General features: G+C 36.0%; 1 pseudogene across 1 annotated transcript; it reads left to right on the top strand.

Moving 5' to 3' along the window:
* The first annotated feature begins 4,431 nt into the window (after positions 1-4,431).
* On the top strand, positions 4,432-5,764 carry LOC107928718 (aquaporin TIP4-1-like; annotated as a pseudogene). The gene is made up of 3 exons (XR_001692684.2): positions 4,432-4,653; positions 4,742-4,980; positions 5,193-5,764. The product of XR_001692684.2 is annotated as an aquaporin TIP4-1-like (transcript).
* The last annotated feature ends 16,232 nt before the right edge of the window (positions 5,765-21,996 follow it).

The raw sequence follows: 21,996 nt of genomic DNA, 5'->3' as shown, positions 1-21,996 counted from the left end.
AATTACTTTTTAGAAGATCAATTTAATCTAATTTAATATATATCTATATACATATACATGTATATAAAATATTGTTTAGTACATCAAAGGTGAGAGGTTTTTTCATTCTATAAGGATGATTGAAAATAAAAAATTTACCTTCGTCGTTTATTAATTTTTAAATAACATGTGATTTATTGATCGCATTTGTGAAATTAAAAAAAAAACTTAATTATTTATATTCCAAATAATTAGCCATATATATTAAAGAATAATATTTGATGCATCATTTATGAATTACAATATAACACATTATCAACGTCTAAAATAAAAAATAATGAATATATTATAAGTAAATACTAATAACTTAAACTAAACATAATTAAACATTAATTATAATTAGGGTAAACTATACCCATGGTCACTTTATTTACCTTAAGTTACATTTTAGTCACTTATGTTTGAAATATTACGTTCTAGTCACTTATGTTATCGTGTTGTAACATTTTAGTCACTAAGTTGTTAATTTTCGTTAATGGTGTAATAGTAAGCTGACGTGGCACGTTAAATCATCATTTCAAACAAAAAAATTAAGTTAAATTATACAATCGATCCCCATATTTTTTCGTTTTGAGCAATTTAATTTTTTTCTTTTATTTTCTTTAAACTTTCCTCAAAACAAAAAAAATATGGAGACTAATTGTAAAATTTTGTTTGAAATGATGATTTAACATACCACACTAGCCTACCATTACACCGTTAACGACAATAAACGACTTAGTGACTAAAAATGTTACAACATGATAACGTAAATGACTAAAACATAACGTTTTAAATATAAGTGATTAAATTGTAACCTGAGGTAAACAAAAGTGACCATATGTGTAGTTTACCATTATAATTATTATAGAATATTTTTTGAAATTTTAAATTTCAAGTTTAAGATTTATGGTTTAAAGTGTATCGAATTTCGAGTTTTCAAAGTTTAATATTTGGTTTAAAATTTTATATTTAAATAAAATTAGAAAAAAATGTTATATATTCACTTCAACTTTTTTTTTTCATATACTTTAATGTCAACTTTACATTATAATATATATATATATGTATATATATGACAATAACATGCAAACTATAATAAAGTTGTAAGCATGGTCGCCAGATCATCATTCATCAGCAACATTGAAGATATTACGACACAACATGTTAATGACTTTTTTGGAGGAACATGCAAGAGATGAAGTGAGAGACAAAGGGAAGCTAAGTTAGGAGAAAATTATTTTCAAGTATTGGATCAAGATTCTCTTTCATTTTATTATTCAATCCCTTCTTAGGTATATATTTTTTTATAATAATTAATATCAATTTAATTATAATATAAGAAGTTACAATATAATTATATTCTATTAATCAAACATGCATAGCAGGGGCGAAGCCAGAACAATTTTTTAAGGGGACGAATGAAATTTTAATTTTTTATAGTTTATATCTTTATAATTTTTAAAGTATTAAATTAAATTTTTATAACTTTAGGAGGGCCAAAATATAATTTTACCTTTAATAATTTAAAATTTTAAAAAAATTAGAGGGCTTAAATGATAATTTTTTATTTTAGGGGGGTCAGGGCCATGCCAGCCCCCCAGAATCGCCTCTGATGCTTAGGTAATTAAGGTTTATTATAATTACAAGATAATGTAATTACTACCTAGCAATTACACTTTCATTCAATTATTTTTTGGTATCTAAACACATCTTTGGTGAATTAGTTTAAGTACTTAATTTGTTGTTTATAATAATTAATTTTTATTACATCTCTAGCTCAATTTGGATTAGGTTGGACCCTCCATTAGGCCAGTCAAGACCTCATTGAGTGGCATAATTGGGTAGGAATCATCATTCTTCTATAAAATAGTCGAATATATCAACATTGTTGGGGGTCTCCTCAACTCTTGCAAAACCCTAATACACCAAACTCTCATCTTTCTCTACATGTGTCCCTCTACTTTTTTAACTTTCGATCCTAGAATGGGTTAACTGACTTTCCTTTGACATTATCCCCTCTCCTTATTCTCCATCTCTATTGATATCATGTATGAACAAATTTAATTGTAATTATTTGTTTTGAAAGAAAAGATTTTGACAAATCATTTGTAAAACAATATAATTACAAGAATATATATACAAAAAATTATAAAATAGAATCACATCATTACAATGTAAAAAAAATAATTTAAAATAAAACTCTTATATGCAAAAGTATGCATGGTAAATTTTAAACTTTCAAATAGTCATGACCTTAAAGCCTTTGCCAAGGATTCATTATCACGTTTCTTGTAGTTGCAAGGTATAATTAAAAAATATATAATTTTTTTTTTGAAAGTATCTATTTTTTTTATTTCTAAATTTTGAATATTATTCCGGATTTTTTGCAACCAATAGCGATAAAGCAAGTCAACTAGCCACAGCGAAATAATTGTATTGCACCATCCTTACGTGCGGCGCCATCTTTTACTCGAAGGAAAGAGAAAATAAACAAAATGGGTTAACTTAGCATAAGTCCCCAAACAACGACCAAATTTTAAATTGGTTCCGATTTTCAAATCAATTTAATTACATCTTTTAATTATAAACATCATATCAATTAAATCTTTTCATTTGACTAATTGTCAACTTCGACATTAAATATCAATTTAGCCTTGACATGAAGTATATTTAAAATGTAAGAATCAATTCCTACAATATGAACAATTTAGATTTATCTTATTATAATTCAGATGAACTATTTTTATTTTCACTTAAAGTTATTCAATATGATCTAAGCACACATTTAATACCTAAATTGATTGCTAAGTTGATAAAATTTGAATTGTGGAGTCAATTTTTTAAATAAATTAACATGTTTATAAAAATCATTTAAACTAATAATATCAACCATATATAAACTAATGCATATGGCTAATTATAAGTCTATTACAAAAGTAAAACTATTAAAATAAATATTTTCATGAAGCTAACATACAATTAATAATTTTTTTATAAAAATAAAAATAAAAATCATTTAATTATTTTTTGGTGTCATAAGAATGTCAATTTTTAAACATAAGATTCAAAATAAACATACTAGCAACAATAATTTTTAAATAAAAATGTTAAATTTCTAATAAATATTTATGAAATTTAAGATTATAAATCAATCAATTTTAATTTCTTCAAAGATTTACGTTAATAAACCTCTAAAAATAATTACTCAACCAAGATGCTAGAAATCTCATACAAAATCAATATTTCAAAATCCTTCAATAAATAAAAAACTAAATCTTACATAAAAATTCTAATTTGTCACAAGAAAAGCCATAATCCTACTTTTCTTGAGATTAATCAATAAAGCTTGGAAAGAAAAGAATTTTTTTATATAATTAGGGAGGCTCACTTGAAAGTATTGAAAGATTAATTATCATATTGTAGAAATTCTATAGAATATATATGAAAGGATGAGAGAAATTAAAAAAAAAAGTGATGAGTGTAGAAAGAAAATTAAAGGATTAGGGATTTTGAATTTTCGTAGCGGAGAGAAATTAATTTATCTTTATATAAAATAATTTCATTTTAAAAATTTTGGTGGATCATTTTTAAATTTGGGTGAACTACATCATCAGTCATTAAACTATGAGTAAGTTTTTATTTTAGTCAGTTAATTAAAAAAGTTAAAATTTGGTCACTGAGCTATTCAAAAATTTTCATTTAAGTTACTAAACTATTTAAAAGTTTTTATTTAAATAACTAGGCTGTTAAGTTTTTTTTTTTTAAAAATGTTCCGTTAGTGATCTCTAAGCGACAATTTGACGATCGGTATGATAAATTAGTACCCATTGATGAGTAGAACAAACCTTAGATTTAAGTCGATTTGATGGTCAGTGAAGGAGATCGGAGAAAAAAAGATATTTGAATTTTGGTTTACAGATTCGTGATGTCCAAATTTGTTTTATGAAAAAAAATTAAACTGTAGAAGAGGAAGGGAAAGTGGGCTTTTGATTGGTGTAGGTACGTAGTGCGAATAAAGAAAGCCATATAGAATCGATTTTAATAGTCTAGTAACTTAAATGAAAACTTTTTGAATAGTTTAGTGACTAAATTGTAACTTTTTTTAGTTAAGTAACCAAAATAAAAACTTACCCATAATTTAATGACCAATGGTGTAGTTTACCCTTAGATTTTTGTGGACTCTTTTTCAGAGTTTGTTTGGATCAATTCACTAATTAGAAAATATATATACTTTTTTTTTACATTTTGTTTGTAATCCTAATATTTTGAAGACTCAACTAAAAGTCTAAAATGTGTTGAAGTTTAGGATTAATTTGAAATATGTTATAGATTGAGGACTTGGGACACAATTAACCCTAAACAAAATAGTCGAACCATGAGGCTTACGCTTATATACATCGTCCATCTCATCGAGCCAAGTACAGTAAAGTGAGCTACCAATTATCTTAAAGCCTGCCATATAATCATATAACCAGGCTCCGTCGTGGTACTCTCCGGCCACCACAATGCCGAAAATTGCCTTGGGAACAAGCCTAGAGGCTGCTCAGCCTGACTGCATCAAAGCTCTTGTCGTCGAGTTTATCACCACTTTCCTCTTCGTCTTCGTTGGAGTAGGAGCTGCCATGGCCGCCGGTAATTTCCAGTTATTCATTAACTTGATTTCCATCATTTTCATAGATCATCGTACTTTTTTTTTACATGTTTTTGTGATTGTGAACAGATGAGTCGGGGGCAAATGCGCTGGTGGGATTGTTTGCTGTGGCGGTGGCTCATGCCCTTGTCGTCGGCGTTATGATATCGGCCGGACACATATCAGGCGGCCATCTTAACCCAGCCGTCACGCTTGGGTTGCTATTCGGTGGTCACATCACGGTGGTCCGTGCGATCCTCTACTGGATCGATCAGTTGTTGGCATCTTCAGCTGCTTGTATACTTCTCAAGTATCTCACTGGAGGATTGGTAAGAAATAGAGCTATGAATACAGTGAATTGGGTTGGATCGATATTAGATGAATTCGGGTTTGAAATTTATGGGATCGTTTCAGATTGACATCATTTAGTATTTGGATCATTTCATGGTTCTAAGTGAAGACGATTTTGATTTTGATTTTTCAACGAATTGAATTGGAATTAATGTAATTAAATTTCGGATGAACAACTTTGTTTTTGCAGAACACTCCGGTTCACACATTAGCAAGTGGAATGGGGTTCCTTCAAGGTGTTTTATGGGAGATTATTCTCACATTCGCATTGCTGTTCACAGTGTATGCCACCATAGTAGACCCCAAGAAAGGTTCCATCGATGGGCTAGGTCCAATGCTCACTGGCTTCGTCGTTGGGGCAACATCTTAGCCGGTGGAGCTTTCTCGGGTGCTTCAATGAACCCGGCTCGGTCATTCGGACCGGCTCTAGTGAGCTGGAACTGGACCGATCACTGGGTTTACTGGGTGGGACCCCTAATCGGAGGTGGCCTTGCTGGCTACATATATGAGAACTTCTTCATCGTCAGAACCCATGTTCTCCTTCCCCAGAATGAAGCCTTTTAAGCTTTTAATTTCAGTAACATTAGAATAGCCGCTTTCTCTCTCTCTTGTCTGTCTATGTATCAACTTTCAAGTGTGTTTATAGAGAGCTTCATCTATTTTGTATATTTTCTTTACATTATCTATTTTATTAATTAAATAAGATTTTCATTTTGTTGTTCCCTAAACAAATTTATTGTCAATCAAATTGAGAATTGCTCCGATTTGAAGAGTTTGGATGATGTTCATAAAAATATAAGTTAAATAATCACGGTCACTCAAACTCTATCGGATTGTTTATAATTAATTAAAATTTTCTGATTAGAAATACATATTTTATATTTAAAATAATTAAAATAACTTAAAATTTCTATATAAAAAATGTTTTTTCCAAAAAAATATGGTTTAAGAGTTATTAATTTTTTTATTTACTTGAAATATTGTTTTTATAAAAAAATACTTATGAAAATATTTTGAAACTTCATCAAACAATGTTAAAAAGATCATAAAAACAAAGTTCATTAATTAGCCAAAAATTAATATGAAAAAAAAATCAAGATTCAAATTGAACTGAATTATCATATTTTTAAAAATATCCAATCAAACCTAACTAACAAAACCTAATAAAACAGGTATTTTTTTTGACAAAATAATGCCTATAAGTTGATTTTTTTTAAATTAGGGTTTTGGGTCGATTTTAATTTTAATTGGGGATATAGGCTGATTTTGCTGGAAAGCGCGTTCAGTTAATGGTCAAATTCCAACGACTTTTTTAACGTTGTCGCCAACTGTAAAAAAAATTAAAATCGTAATGGTAACTTTTTTACCCTATTAATACCCCTCAATTTTCATTTTTTTCATTCACATCCTTCTCTTAACCCTTTTAAATTCTCTCAAACCCTCTCAAGTCTCTCAAGTCTCTCGTTTTTAATAATTTTCGATATTTTTATTTAAAAATCTTATTATTTTTAATTATCTTGTTTTTATTCTTTTAAACTGATTTCTCACGAATGATCGTCTCCCTAATCCATTTCGGCGACAAGCATATTTCCGTCGCCCAGTTAGTAATGGTAAGACCGGAATTTAAATTTTGTTAATTTCAATAATGTTAAATTTATTTTTTTATTATAATTATAATTTTTTTTTGTAAATAGGCGGATGACCGTGTTCTAAAAAGCTTCATCCATAATATGTTAAAGCGTGCGATTCCTAAAATTCGTGGCCACTTGCAAGCGGCTAGATTCTTATATGTGTCTAGCATGTCCGGGGGTTGCAAACTCTATTTGTAACTAATCAGCGCATTGGTGGAAAGATAGTGTAACGCCCCCAAATTTTATAAATATGTTTCTGTAATTATTTGGCACACAGTTATGTATCTGCTTCAGTAGTTAATTTGTTCTAGGAGTGTGTGTGAGGTCTTGGGTTCGAGTCTGAACGGAGGCAGTGTTTTTTTTTTACTATTAATGTCATGGGAGTGTTTGAGTTGGCTTGGGATACTGAGTATTTGCAACAGTTGAGGCTTAGTGGGAGTAAAACAAGGGATTTGGGAGTTACCCAAATACTCTGCTCTCCCTCTCTGCCAAATTTCTCTAAAATTTTCCCCTTCTCCACATTTATTTTCTTTTGTTTCTTCCAGCCGAAAATCACCTATTTGCTACCGATTTTACTTCTTTTTATTATTAGTTTTTGGTCCTTTTTCATCATCACTACTTATCTCTGTGTTTGGCGCGAATTCGATAAGTGTAGGGGTGTGTTTTGTCTCGTTTTTTATGATTGTTGAGTTGTTAAGAGACTGTTTTTTGTCTAGAAGACAATCAAGGTGCCATGGACTGCTAAAACGACACTATAATTAGTGAGGAACTGTCGTTGTTCGCTAGAGGTAAGGTCGTCGTTAACTTTCGGGATTTTCTTGTCCTTATTAACTTGGTTTAAGTGACTAATTAAGTGGCGTACTATTCGATATTAGGTTCTGGAGCGCTCGTGGTTGCGTTAGCTCCGAAACGATACCTGGTGTGTACTCCGACTGTGTAGAAAGCGAGAATCGGTAAAAGTTGAAAACGATTCTGTCAATGCCATATCGGCGTGTGGTCGCCCGTGTGGTAGGCCGTGTGGCAGTACACAGGAGTGTGATCGACGAACCAGGCGTTGCCCGCGACACGGGTGCGACGGACATGGCCATGTGATGATTGGCTAGGTCGTGTTTGAGACACGAGCTCGGCCAATTGGGCCCACACGAGTGAACCACACGGGCGTGTGGGGATTTGGGTCAGACCGTGTGATCCACAGGGGCAGGGCATATGGGCGTGTGAGCCCACTTTTCTGAAATGTTCTAAAAGGTTACGCAGGCTGCCCAAAGCGACTGTGACCTGTCATAGGGTCGGTAAGCATTCTTTAGACCCCTGTTCTGTGATATGATATTGTGATATATGTGATAACATGTTACACTTAGTATGTTTATATGTTCTGTTCTGATTATGAGTATATGTCTATTAATCTGCATTACATCATGCCATTCTTGTATGATGCACTGCATCGGAGTGAGTTTGATGAAGTGAAGGAAGTTACTGAAAGGCTTCATAAGCCTGTTATCTAGCAGCTAAGCTGCATATTTATGACATGTGCCGCATTATGGTACTCTATGGTGTGTAGGGTTAGATAGGTTGATTTTATCCACATATTTAGTGTATAAGGATGGGTGGGTCGATTTTATCCCCACATGGTGTATTGGGTTGGACGGAGTTGGTGTGCAAGGTTGGTGGACATGTTTCTGTGATTCTAATCTATTATTCATGCTATATCTGAGATGGGCTAAGGCCCTAAGTTGTACTGATTCTGTTTCTGAGTGGGCCAAGGCCCACACTGATTCTGTAAAGGGCTCAAGCCCGAATAATAATTGTATTTGTTATCTGATCGTATGCATGTTGAACTGTAGGGATGTACATACTGAGTTGCGAAAACTCACCCTTTATTTGTTTAATCTGTTCAGGTAATCCCCAGCAGTAGGCGGATTGGTGCAGCGAAGGACTCGACGGTGACCACGGCCACTTACTCATGGGTTTATGTTTAAATACTCTACCACGTTATTTTATTACTACTTTAGGGATATTTGTTGTAATTATGGACTTGGACTTTTGGTTTTAATTTGGGTTTTTGAATTATGATTTTAGAATATAACCCGCAATGGCTAAGCATGTTTTTCTAAAACTAAATAAGGTTTTCGTAAGTAAACCGATACCAAGAGTGGTTGGGATTTCAAAGCTTTCGCGTATTAAGAAATGTTTTCGAGCTAATTAAAAAATAAACGATTTTTCTGAACTAAGTAAAAGATAATAATTGGAACGACTTTTTATGTATTGAAATGGTTTGCCAAAAACACTCTCATGTAACATTTTCAGATTCGGCCATAACGTCTAGTCTGGGTTCGGAGTGTTACAGATTGAGACCCGAAACATAAATTTTTCACCTTTCATGCGGCAAGTGTATAATCACACTCGAAGAGGTAGTGCTACAACTTGGTCTGCCAGTGGATTGGCCAATCATCATGAGATCTAGGATCCTTTGGCACAAAGTGACCCTCTATTGGTCATTGTTGGGGAAGGTCCCGGGCAAGTTCGAAAGTGTAACAACCCATTTTCAGTGAAATTGAAATAGTTGTTTCAGGACCACAAATCCGAGCCAGAAAGAAAATTTATTTTTATATTTTTTCATGGTTAGCATTTTGATAGGAATGTCATAAGAAAATTCTGATGAGAAAACTTTATCGATTTTGTGCTTAATTACGGATAGGACCAAATTGCATAAAATGCAAAAGTTGGTTCTAGTAGCTAGAAGTATCAAATAGCTATGGAATTCAAAACTTGAGGTCCTTATATGATAATTAGACCATTAAAGAAAAGTTAGTAATATTTTTGATGATTCATCCATGGAAAAATAAAAAAAGTGTAAGGACTAAATTGGAAAAGAGAAAATTTAATGGATGATAAATAATTAATAAGAAATAAAAATCATTTTATATCGTCTTCTTCCCCAAATATTTCATGAAAACCCTAGGAAAGAGAAAACAAGCTTTCTTGGCATAATTAGATAAGTATTCAAGCCCCGTTTTTAGTAATTTTTATATTTTTAAGATTGGGATAATCTAATCTATCTATTTGGGGGATTAATTTGAAAAATGATCAGAGTATAAAAGTTATGCCATGGATGAATATGCTGAAAATTTGAAATTTATGGTAGAATATGAAAGGTTGTTGATAGATAAACAAATTTTACAAAGTGAATTTTGATGAAAACATGATTTAGGGACTAAATGTAATATTGTAAAAATTAAAGAAAAATTCTAAATTTTATAGAATTCATATGCTGCAAAATTTTATATTGAAATTTTGGTTAGGCTTGTAATAAGGAGTAAATTACATGAATTTCATAATCCGAGCCTATGGACGAAATTGGAATTTATGGAAAGGTTAGGGGCAAAATGGTAATTTTTCCTAGGATGTAAATTGAGTTCAATAGAATATGAAATGTGAGAAATTTATGATTAAATTCATTTGTATAGATCCAGATAACATAAATTCAAAGCTAGATAGAAGAAAAGAGAAAGTTTTGGATTAGTAGATTTTCTTGTACGAATTATTATCGAGGTAAGTTTGTGTAACTTATTTATGTATATTAACATGTTTGAATTGAATGTTATATTTAATTCGAATGAAGTAAATGTTTATATGACTATATGAATGTTATAAATATATGAATGATCACATGATAGAAAAGGTCATTAAAATTTTAAGTTCTGATTAAATAATGAAAATCGATGGATACATGTGATTTCCCGTATATGAATATGATTCTGCAAATGTTGCAGAAGGGATTTAGCTCAGACGAGTAATCTCGATATAGCCTCTCGAGCATTTTGTTATATAGTTCCTGCGAGCATCCTGATCGGTAGTTATTTAGGATGTGTTGTGCACTACTGCAACTCTTTGTGAGCGTCTAGATACATGTTTTGACCGTTTGTGATCCTACATTTAATGCAGACACAAACGCAGCTCTACATGAGCGTCCTGTTAAGCTCGCTTGAACACCCTGTTACCTTATTCGGTGCTCCCTGATATTATCTCTTCGAAGATACCTGAAAAGCTCTATGAGCTCCCTGATTAAAACTCTTATGAGTTTACTGATTAGCCGGATAAGTGTCCTGATATATGATTACATGGCTCGTTTGAGCATCCCAAAATATGGCTCGAGAGTATGCTCCCTGAATAAGAATTGATGATTTATAGATATGTACACTTTAAGTGTACTAATTGAGTATCCATCGATATAATAATTCAAAGGATAAAACTCTCGACATGAGAAAAATGATGAGATAAATAGAAATATGCCTTGAATGTTTTTGAATTATTTGATGAAGTGTTTCACAACGAGCTCATGTGACAGCCCAAAATTGACCTTAGTCGGGAAGTGATTTCGGGACCGCTAAACCGAGTCACCGAAAGGTTTGAATGTGATGTTTATTGTCTAGAATATGTAATCATGAATGTGTGAAAATTTCAAGCTTCGATTTAGTCGATTGCATGTGAATTTAGTCAATAGGACTTATATGAGAAAATTTTAAAATGTGATAGGTCAATGCATGAGGACCTATTAGTGCATGTGGAAGAAAAAGGGGACTTGCATGTCAAATTCCCCCTCCCTAATATGTAGTGGCCGGCCATGCTATGGGTGGAAACATGTCACCAACATGTTGTGTTAGTGATGTATGGTAAGGAAAATAAAATAATAAGCATGATAATTAAATAATGAAAGGAAGGGTGATGAAAAAAAAAATAATGGTCTCATGCATACACCCCATTGCCGTGAGCTAAAGGAAGGAAAAGAAAGGTTTTGTTCATCCTTTTTCAACCTCTTTTGACCGAAAATCCTAAGGAAGAGGATTAGGAGGAAGTTTGACCATGCATGTAACTAGATTGAGGTATGTTTAATGTTATTCTTTGAGATTCATGTATATTTTAAGTTGTAAGTTCAAAATCTACCTAGTCATGGTTCAAACTTTGTTAAATGATGGAGATGACATTCGGCCATGAATGTTACGTTCTTGGTTGGTATTTTGATGTCTTTGGTGATGAGGTAAGGAGATGGTTGACTTTGGGTGTTTAATAAAAGGGTTTGGATGTGAGAGTGTGTGAGAAGTAGAAATGAGGAGTCTTGGCAACTCCATGAAGGTTCGACCATGGTAGTTTGAGGATTAGAGATTTTATTTCTTGTTAAAAATTTGATGAATCTTAGTGTGTGAAGTGTTTGAACCAACTAAGGATTAATAGATGCATGGGTACAAAGTAGGAAGAATCGGCTACTATGGTTGACACCAATGCCGAATGTAAAGATGTTATAGTAAATAATGTATGTGATTTGAGTTGATAATGTGAAAAAGGATAATTAGATGTATTATAAATGATATAAAGATTTTAGAAATTATTTTGGTTAGGTGTGTGTATGATTAAGTATATTCGGCAATATACTTAAAGTGAGTACTTGATATTATATGGGAGTATGTATATTCGGCCACATGAGTAAATATATATATGATGTTAAATTTGATTATGTATAATGGGCATTAAGATGTGGAACTTAAGAAATGTAGTCATATGTGGAATTACATGATGTTATAGTTGACATTGTACACACATACATCCATTCGGCCATCAACATGAGTAATTAGTGAGGATGGTTGCCGAATATACGAACATACATAAGCATGTGTAATTGAATTATGAATGTTTAACAAGATGGTTAAACTAGTGAATTATTGATTAAGCTCAAGGAGCTAAAGGAGGAGAATCAAGCAAAGGCAAAGAAAAGATCACTGAGTAGCCGAGTTGGAACCGTCTTACCCAACACAAGGTAAGTCATTAAGCATGTAGTTGGTATTATTTCAAATGGTCATAATGTTTATGTATTGATGCTGAATGGAATGAATAAATATCATATATATATATGCATGTACGTATGTGATGATGAAATTGTTGAATGAAAAGAAAAGAGGTAAGATGTACTGAGTTGTTGATCTCGGCACTAAACGTGCGGGTATAACCATTTATGACCATGAGATTGGCGCTAAGTGCGCGGGATTAAATTGTACAGCACTAAGTGTGCGATTTGACTATGTTGCACTAAGTGTGCGAAATGAATATGATGCACTAAGTGTGCGAATTGACCATGCGGCACTAAGTGTGCGAGTTTGACTATGTAGCACTAAGTGTGCGATTTGATTACGTAGCACTAAGTGTGCGAGTTGATTATATAGCACTGAGTGTGCGGACTCAATATACATTCGTGAATCATTATGGACACTATGTGTGCGACACTATTGAGTCGATCGCGGACAGCGGATCGGGTAAGTGTCTTGAGTACATGGCTAATAGGTGCTATGCTTATACTTGGTGTTGAGCTCGGTAAGTTTGAACCTATGGGACAAATATACTTGAAGTCACGTACATAAAATTTATAGTAGGATGGGTGAAAGGCCGTTTAGTCGTTTGATTGTAACGAAAATAAATTGATTTATGAAAATGCCTCAATGTCCTATTGATGAGTATATGGAATGTGAATGCATGAATTGATATGAAACTGAATCGATAGGTTGGAGGAACTATGGTGTGGTTCGGTATGGATGGAGTAAATTGTCTCGTTCCATTTTGTTTCCTCTTGTGATAATGTTATTGATGGATGGTAGTGCATTGCTTATGACTTACTGAGTTATAAACTCACTCGGTGTTTCCTTGTCACCCATTATAGGTTGCTTGGACTCATCTATTTTTGCGGGGTCAGGCTGTCATCGAAGTCATCACACCGGATAGCAAGTTTTGGTACTTTCTTCTTAGTTGGCTTAGAAGAACATTTTGGCATGTATAAGCTATTACGTTGTGTTTGAACTTTGGCATGTAAACTTTAAGCCATGCGAAAATGGCACGAATGTTCGATTGAGTTGGATCAAGGGTAGGCATGAAATGGACCTAGTTACTTTCATAACAGATGCTGGCAGCAGCAGTGTCATGAGATTGAAAAATCACTAAAAATAGTAAAAGTGGAATTAATTGATGAATAAATTATGTAATCGAAGCTCGATGAGTCTGTTTTCATGAGGAAGTAACGAAAAGATCATATGGGCAGTATATTAAGAGATAATCAGATTTTTGTGGGACAGGGCCAGAACGGTTTCTGGATTCCCTGCTCCGACTTTGGAAATTCATTATAAATTAACCAGAGATAATTAGGGGTTGTACCATATATGTACAGATTCCTATCTGAGTCTAGTTTTCATAGAAATAAACGGCATCAGTATTGAAGCCCCGTGCAGGGAGATATCCAAGTAGTAATGGGAAAAGGTCAGTGTAGTCGACCCCTGCAACATGGGAGACTTTGACTAATAAACTGTACTAATTAGCCCAACCAAAAATTCTAGAAAAAAAATACATAGATGGGCACATGAGTCTAGTTTCTCGGAAAAATCACGAAACTGATTTTCGAGTTACGAAACTCAAGATATGATTTTTAAAACGACTAGTACACAGATTGGGCAGTGTCTGGAAAATAAATTTTATAAGGGGTTAAAGTCAGTTAACACCTCGTGTTCGACTCCGGTGTCGGTTTCGGGTTCGGGGTGTTACATTTGATTGGTATCAGAGCTATGGTTTAGTCGGTTCTAGGACTACCATAGCGCGTATGAGTCTAGCTATACATGCCGAATGTTAATGTTTAAATGTGTGATGACTTCTGACGGTTGAAATGTTTTTGTTTTGATTAGTAAATGGACCCCGGTGAAGAAAGAACCCTAGCGGATGACGTTGAGAGCGTAGCGGCTGCTCCTGCTCAAGGGACGCCGCCTGTTGAACCTCAGTCATCTGCGAATAATCAAGGTGAGGGGGCTAGACAAGCCTTCTTTACCATGATGAATGAGTGGGTCGCGCAATATGCCCGAACCAACCCGGCTGTCCAACAATTCCCAAATTTGAATAATCCACCCCAAGAGCCTGTAATGCCATCAGTCGCTGATCCTGTGAGGCTGAGTAAGCCACCTGTAGACTTGATTAGGAAGCGTGGGGCCGAGGAGTTCAAGGCCATAGTAACTGATGATGCCGAAAGGGCCGAGTTCTGGCTTGATAACACCATTCGGGTGTTCGATGAATTGTCATGCACACCCGACGAATGTCTAAAATGTGCTGTATCTTTGTTGCGAGACTCAGCCTACTATTGGTGGAGGACCTTGATTTCCATAGTCCCGAACGAGCGAGTAACTTGGGACTTCTTTCAAACGGAATTCCGAAAGAAATTTATTAGCCAACGGTTCATTGATCAGAAGCGTAAGGAGTTCTTGGAACTCAAGCAAGGCCGTATGACTGTATCTGAATACGAACATGAATTCGTAAGACTCAGTAGGTATGCCCGGGAGTGTGTAGCTGATGAGGTTGCTATGTGCAAAAGATTCGAGGAAGGATTGAATGAAGATTTAAAGCTACTAATGGGTATTTTGGAAATAAAAGAATTCGTAACGCTAGTCGAACGAGCCTGCAAGGCGGAAGAACTTGGAAAGGAGAAGAGGAAGGCTGAATTTGAAGCTAGAGATTATCGTAAAAGATCGACGGGTAAAGCTCCGTTCTCAGCTGTAAAGAAGTTCAGGGAGGACATTAATAAGTCGAGGGCGACTGCGGGAATTTCCATCAGGGCAAGACCATCGATGGGCTCCCGAGCTACTTCGGTAGCTAGTGTGGGCAATAATCGTCACGAGAAACCTGAATGTCCCCAATGTGGAAGACGACACCTAGGTGAATGTTGGGGCAAGTCTACTAGCAGGGCCTGTTACGGATGCGGTCCGAAGGACCACTTCATTAGAGATTGCACGGAGCTGGATGAGAAGAATAAGATTCAAGGTGCAAGACCTAGTGGAGTGACATCTAGAGGTAGACCACCGAGAATTTTAGGAGGCAGGGGTGGTAGTCAGAGGGGGGCCTCTGATACGGCCGATCGAGCCGAGAACCGTACTCCTGCTAGAGCATATGCCATTCGCGCACGAGAGGAGGCATCCTCCCCCGACGTCATCACTGGTACCTTCACTCTCTTTGATACTAATGTGATTGCATTGATTGACCCTGGTTCTACTCATTCATATGTATGCGAAACCTTAGCAACCAGTAAGACTCTACCTGTTGAGTCTACTGAGCTCGTAATTCGAGTATCAAACCCTTTGGGTCAATGCGTACTTGTTGATAAAGTGTGTAAGAGATGCCCTCTAATAATCCGAGAATCCTGTTTTCCAGCCGATTTGATGTTTTTGTCGTTCGACGAGTTTGATGTTATTCCTGGTATGGATTGGTTAACCGCGCATGATGCGGTTGTGAATTGCAAAAGCAAGACTATCGATTTGAGGTGCGCAAATAACGAAATAATCCGAGTTAAGTCTGCGGACTTAAGGGGGTTGCCAGCTGTAATATCAGCAATGTTGGCCCAGAAATATGTAAGGAAAGGGTGCGAAGCATACCTCGCGTATGTACTTGATGAAAAGGAGTTAGAAAAGAAACCCGAATCGGTGCCGGTGGTTTGTGAATACCCGGATGTTTTTCCTGAAGAGTTACCGGGTTTGCCACCTGTTCGGGAGGTAGAGTTTGGTATTGAGCTTGTACCTGGAACTACGCCAATTTCGATCGCTCCGTATCGTATGGCACTAACCGAGTTAAAAGAGTTGAAAGCTCAGTTGCAAGAATTGACGGATAGAGGTTTCGCTCGACCGAGTTTCTCACCTTGGGGTGCACCAGTATTGTTCGTGAAAAAGAAGGACGGAACCATGAGGTTGTGCATTGACTATCGTCAACTGAATAAAGTGACGATAAAGAATAAGTATCCGTTACCGCGTATTGATGATCTGTTCGATCAATTAAAGGGAGCATCGGTGTTTTCAAAGATAGATTTGAGATTGGGTTATTATCAGTTGCGGATTCGAGATTCGGACGTACCCAAAACTGCTTTCAGAACGAGGCACGGTCACTACGAGTTCTTAGTGATGCCGTTTGGGCTCACTAATGCCCCTGCGGTGTTTATGGATTTGATGAATCGGATCTTCAGGCCGTATTTGGATCGGTTCGTAGTTGTGCTTATTGATGACATCTTGGTCTATTCAAGAGATGAGACCGAACATGCTGAGCATCTGAGGCTAGTGTTGCAAATTTTGCGGGATAAGCAGTTATATGCTAAGTTCAGTAAGTGTGAGTTCTGGTTAAGAGAGGTTAGCTTCTTGGGTCATGTGGTATCCGCATCGGGTATTCGAGTTGACCCGAGCAAAATTTCAGCCATACTTAACTGGAAGCCTCCGAGAAATGTTACCGAAGTCCGGAGCTTTCTAGGGCTCGCCGGTTATTACCGACGATTTGTCAAAGGTTTCTCGATGATAGCCACACCAATGACGAAGCTACTTCAAAAGGATGTTAAGTTCGAATGGACGGAGAAATGTCAGAAAAGCTTCGATCAACTGAAAACTCATTTGACTGAAGCTCCAATTTTGGTGCAACCCGAATCGGGTAAAGAGTTTGTCATTTATAGTGACGCATCCCTACTTGGGTTGGGTTGCGTATTGATGCAAGAAGGTCGAGTTGTGGCCTATGCGTCGAGACAATTGAAGCCACACGAGAGAAATTATCCGACCCATGATCTCGAACTAGCCGCCATTGTGTTTGCATTGAAAATATGGCGACATTATTTGTTTGGTGAGAAGTGCCATGTGTTTCGGATCACAAAAGTCTCAAATATTTGATGACTCAACGAGACTTGAATCTGCGACAAAGACGTTGGCTTGAGTTGTTGAAAGATTACGAGCTTGTCATTGATTACCACCCGGGAAAGGCTAATGTGGTTGCGGACGCCTTAAGCCGGAAATCACTGTTTGCTTTGCGAGCGATGAATGTACACTTGTCTGTTCTACCTGACAATGTGTTAGTAGCTGAATTAAAAGCCAAACCATTATTGACTCATCAAATTCGTGAAGCTCAGAAAGTCGATGATGAATTGGTTGCAAAACGAGCTGAGTGTGTTCCGAACAAGGAATCAGAGTTTCAGATTGATGATGATGGTTGTTTGAGGTTTAGAAGTCGTTTGTGTGTTCCAAGGAATTCGGAACTCATTCCGATGATTCTGAACGAAGCCCATTGTAGCCGAATGTCAATTCACCCGGGGAGCACGAAAATGTACAACGACTTGAAACGTCAGTTTTGGTGGCATGGTATGAAACGAGACATCTCCGACTTTGTTTCGAGATGTTTAATATGTCAACAAGTGAAAGCGGAACATCAAGTGCCTTCAGGGTTACTTCAGCCGATCATGATACCGAGTGGAAATGGGACCGAGTCACAATGGACTTTGTGTCCGGACTGCCATTGTCCGCAAGTAAGAAGGATGCGATTTGGGTTGTTGTTGATAGGCTGACTAAGTCGGCTCACTTTATCCCGTGCGTACGGATCTTTCATTGGATAAACTAGCCGAATTGTATGTCTCTCAGATTGTGAGATTACATGGAGTACCTATTTCTATCGTGTCGGATAGAGATCCGAGATTCACCTCACGATTTTGGAAGAAATTGCTCGAAGCTTTGGGTACCAAGCTGCATTTTAGCACCGCTTTTCACCCCCAAACCGATGGTCAATCCGAGCGGATAATTCAGATACTTGAGGATATGTTGAGATGTTGCATCCTCGAGTTCAGTAGTTCATGGGAACGGTATTTACCTTTGATTGAATTCGCTTACAACAATAGTTTTCAATCAAGTATTAAGATGGCACCTTATGAGGCTTTGTACGGTCGTAAATGCCGTACGCCATTGTTTTGGACCGAGCTTGGTGAAAGTAAAATTTTCGGAGTTGATTTGATTAAAGATGCCGAACAAAAAGTAATGGTAATCCGCGAAAGTCTGAAGGTAGCCACAGATCGTCAAAAATCGTATGCGGATTTAAAACGAAAGGACATAGAATATCAGGTGGGAGATAAAGTGTTTCTTAAAGTGTCACCTTGGAAGAAGGTACTCAGATTTGGCCGTAAAGGCAAGTTGAGCCCGAGATTCATTGGGCCGTACGAAATTCGAACGAGTGGGGCCGGTTGCATATAGATTGATTTTGCCCCCTGAACTTGAAAGGATGCACGATGTCTTCCATGTTTCAATGCTTCGACGTTATTGATTCGATCCGTCACATGTGATTAATCCCTCAGAAGTTGAAATTCAATCTACTTGAGCTATGAAGAAGAACCGATTCGTATCCTAGCTCGTGAAGTGAAAGAGTTGCGAAATAAAAGGGTTCCGTTGGTTAAGGTGTTGTGGCTCAAACACGGGATCGAGGAAGCAACCTGGGAACCCGAGAGCTCGATGAAAGAACGATATCCAAACCTATTTACCGGTAAGATTTTCGAGGACGAAAATTTCTTAAGTGAGGGAGAGTTGTGACAGCCCAAAATTGACCCTAGTCGGGAAGTGGTTTCGGGACCGCTAAACCGAGTCACCGAAAGGTTTGAATGTGATGTTTATTGTCTAGAATATGTAATCATGAACGTGTGAAAATTTCAAGCTTCGATTTAGTCGATTGCATGTGAATTTAGTCAATAGGACTTATATGAGAAAATTTTAAAATGTGATAGGTCAATGCATGAGGACCTATTAGTGCATGTGGAAGAAAAAGGGGACTTGCATGTCAAATTCCCCCTCCCTAATATGTAGTGGCCGGCCATGCTATGGGTGGAAACATGTCACCAACATGTGTGTTAGTGATGTATGGTAAGGAAAATAAAATAATAAGCATGATAATTAAATAATGAAAGGAAGGGTGATGAAAAAAAAAATAATGGTCTCATGCATACACCCCATTGCCGTGAGCTAAAGGAAGGAAAAGAAAGGTTTTGTTCATCCTTTTTCAACCTCTTTTGACCGAAAATCCTAAGGAAGAGGATTAGGAGGAAGTTTGGCCATGCATGTAACTAGATTGAGGTATGTTTAATGTTATTCTTTGAGATTCATGTATATTTTAAGTTGTAAGTTCAAAATCTACCTAGTCATGGTTCAAACTTTGTTAAATGATGGAGATGACATTCGGCCATGAATGTTACGTTCTTGGTTGGTATTTTGATGTCTTTGGTGATGAGGTAAGGAGATGGTTGACTTTGGGTGTTTAATAAAAGGGTTTGGATGTGAGAGTGTGTGAGAAGTAGAAATGAGGAGTCTTGCAACTCCATGAAGGTTCGGCCATGGTAGTTTGAGGATTAGAGATTTTATTTCTTGTTAAAAATTTGATGAATCTAGTGTGTGAAGTGTTTGAACCAACTAAGGATTAATAGATGCATGGGTACAAAGTAGGAAGAATCGGCTACTATGGTTGACACCAATGCCGAATGTAAGATGTTATAGTAAATAATGTATGTGATTTGAGTTGATAATGTGAAAAAGGATAATTAGATGTATTATAAATGATATAAAGATTTTAGAAATTATTTTGGTTAGGTGTGTGTATGATTAAGTATATTCGGCAATATACTTAAAGTGAGTACTTGATATTATATGGGAGTATGTATATTCGGCCACATGAGTAAATATATATATGATGTTAATTTGATTATGTATAATGGGCATTAAGATGTGGAACTTAAGAAATGTAGTCATATGTGGAATTACATGATGTTATAGTTGACATTGTACACACATACATCCATTCGCCATCAACATGAGTAATTAGTGAGGATGGTTGCCGAATATACGAAATACATAAGCATGTGTAATTGAATTATGAATGTTTAACAAGATGGTTAAACTAGTGAATTATTGATTAAGCTCAAGGAGCTAAAGGAGGAGAATCAAGCAAAGGCAAAGAAAAGATCACTGAGTAGCCGAGTTGGAACCGTCTTACCCAACACAAGGTAAGTCATTAAGCATGTAGTTGGTATTATTTCAAATGGTCATAATGTTTATGTATTGATGCTGAATGGAATGAATAATATACATATAATATATATGCATGTACGTATGTGATGATGAAATTGTTGAATGAAAAGAAAAGAGGTAAGATGTACTGAGTTGTTGATCTCGGCACTAAACGTGCGGGTATAACCATTTATGACCATGAGATTGGCGCTAAGTGCGCGGGATTAAATTGTACAGCACTAAGTGTGCGATTTGACTATGTTGCACTAAGTGTGCGAAATGAATATGATGCACTAAGTGTGCGAATTGACCATGCGGCACTAAGTGTGCGAGTTTGACTATGTAGCACTAAGTGTGCGATTTGATTACGTAGCACTAAGTGTGCGAGTTGATTATATAGCACTGAGTGTGCGGACTCAATATACATTCGTGAATCATTATGGACACTATGTGTGCGACACTATTGAGTCGATCGCGGACAGCGGATCGGGTAAGTGTCTTGAGTACATGGCTAATAGGTGCTATGCTTATACTTGGTGTTGAGCTCGGTAAGTTTGAACCTATGGACAAATATACTTGAAGTCACGTACATAAATTTATCGTAGGATGGGTGAAAGGCCGTTTAGTCGTTTGATTGTAACGAAAATAAATTGATTTATGAAAATGCCTCAATGTCCTATTGATGAGTATATGGAATGTGAATGCATGAATTGATATGAAACTAAATCGATAGGTTGGAGGAACTATGGTGTGGTTCGGTATGGATGGAGTAAATTGTCTCGTTCCATTTTGTTTCCTCTTGTGATATGTTATTGATGGATGGTAGTGCATTGCTTATGACTTACTGAGTTATAAACTCACTCGGTGTTTCCTTGTCACCCATTATAGGTTGCTTGGACTCATCTATTTTGCGGGGTCAGGCGTCATCGAAGTCATCACACCGGATAGCAAGTTTTTTTTTTTTGGTTACTTTTTTCTTACGTTGTGTTTCTTTATTCTTAGATCGAAATGCCAATGTTATTGGATCAATGTGAAATGACTGTTATTTCGTAAGATGTGTCTGAATGAACTATTATGATATGTAATTTGTATCGAGCATGGTCATGAGGAGTAACGAAAATCATATGGCAGTATATTAGAGATACAGATTTTTGTGGACAGGGCCAAACGGTTTCTGGATTCCCTGCTCCGACTTGGAATTCATTATAAATTAACCAGAGATAATTAGGGTCGTACCATATGTACAGATTCCTCTCTGGTCTAGTTTTATAAAAACAAACGGCATCAGTATTGAGCCCCGTGCAGGGAGATATCCAGTCGTAATGGGAAAGGTCAGTGTAGTCGACCCCTGCAACATGGGGACTTGACTAATAAACTGTACTATTGGCCCGACCAAAATTTAAAAAATACATAATGGGCCATGAGTCGTTCTGGAAAAATACGAAACTATTTTCGAGTAAACCAAATTTTTAAACGACTATCACGATGGCGTGTCGAAATTATTGTATAACGT

The sequence above is a fragment of the Gossypium hirsutum genome, chromosome A06, assembly GCF_007990345.1.
Source record: "Gossypium hirsutum isolate 1008001.06 chromosome A06, Gossypium_hirsutum_v2.1, whole genome shotgun sequence".
Taxonomy (NCBI): Eukaryota; Viridiplantae; Streptophyta; class Magnoliopsida; order Malvales; family Malvaceae; genus Gossypium; species Gossypium hirsutum.
The sequence above is the reverse complement of the archived record's forward strand: the minus strand, read 5'-3'. Positions and strand labels throughout refer to the sequence as shown.